This window comes from Aplysia californica, unplaced genomic scaffold (assembly GCF_000002075.1).
Source record: "Aplysia californica isolate F4 #8 unplaced genomic scaffold, AplCal3.0 scaffold00230, whole genome shotgun sequence".
Lineage (NCBI taxonomy): Eukaryota > Metazoa > Mollusca > Gastropoda > Aplysiida > Aplysiidae > Aplysia > Aplysia californica.
In genome coordinates, this window is record NW_004797500.1 from 945,225 (window position 1) to 946,635 (window position 1,411).

Genomic DNA, 1,411 nt, shown 5'->3' on the forward strand with positions numbered 1-1,411 from the left:
GGTGTTGGGTTTTTTTTTTGCTTTTTCTAACAAGGAATGAAAACTGTTCTGGTCGTTTCACACCTCGAAATGATTTGATTTCTCTTGGAAAAGGATTTAAGTGTCTTCCGGGATGTTAAGAGTCGTATTGTTCTGCTAGAATCTATAAATAATCCCTGAAGCGGGTTTGTTTCGAGTTTGTTTGTTGTTGTTGTTGTTTTTTAAGGGGAGTTGTTTTTTGGTTTTTTTTTTTTTTTTTTTTTTTTTTTTTTAAGACGAGAAAATATTAGGTAGTCTATCTTGAGATTCTCCATAACACAGAACCTTCCTTCAACTTCAAACAAAAGCAAACTTGTTTCCAAGTTACGATACCAAACACCGCTCTATCTCTGACAAGTTGGCGTATGTGGGAAAGTTGATATGCCTTGAATTGTTATTACGGTATTGTAACCTTTATCTCTTTAAATTCCTTTTATCGTTTTTAGACGGTTCAGTTTTTCCGCTGTCTAATGAGTGTTTATTCAGCTCAACGTCCTGCCTTGTGGAATTTGAGTCTTGTCACCAAATTAGTTTCTGTTTATTTGTTTATTTGTTTGCTGGTTTGTTTGTTTGGGGGTTGTTGGGGGGGTTTTTTTGGTTTCCATATTTGTTCGTTTGTTTGTTTGTTTGTTTGTTTTTCTTTGTCTTTTTTCGGGGGGGGGTACTAAAAGTAATTTCTACTTTTGCGTTTTTTTAAAAGAGAGATCAAAACGTTTGTCTTTGCCATACGAGTGGTTTGTTTTTCTTACCAAGTGTGCTGGCTACAAATCCATCAAAATGATATAACCACTTCTGAGGACTGTTTAAATACTCCGGGAAATCAATCGATGAATTATTGTGTCTTCTAGTCTGCCAGAGTTGACTAACTCTAAACAGGACGATGTTTTGAAATCTGATCAAAGCACCACAGCCAAAGAACAACTCATGGGCTGCTAAAGCAGGCTTAACAGCTTATTTAACCTAAAACCCTGTCTGTCTGGGGCAATTCACTTTCAGAATTCAGGGTGAATTAAGGAGGTGCGACGTCTACGTTGTTGTAGTCCGGGTGGGAAGGGTGGAGGGAAGGGTGAGAGGAAGGGTGAGAGGAAGGATGAGAGGGGAAGGGGTTGGAGGGGGGTGGGAAGCTGCGCTGGTGAGTATTTAATTTTACGCCCACAGCTGTGACGTACTCACGTGAGAGGGAAGAAAGGGGACTGCGGACTGACTGCTAGGTGAGCTACGCGCAGTCTACGACGTGTGGTGGAGCGAGGGAAAATACAGAACCGCAGATGCCCAGAAGTTGAAAGAAAATCGAACATTCTTATGAAAGACTTTCTTGGAGTAACTGCGTGCTTTTGTAAACATTTATTTATTTATTTACTTATTTATTTATTTATTTATTTATTTATTTATT

General features: G+C 38.8%; 1 protein-coding gene across 1 annotated transcript in view; it reads left to right on the plus strand.

Annotated features, from left to right (window-relative positions):
• Positions 1-1,411, plus strand: part of LOC101853390 (dopamine receptor 2) — a 15,535-nt gene that overhangs the window by 8,510 nt on the left and 5,614 nt on the right. The window lies entirely within an intron of this gene.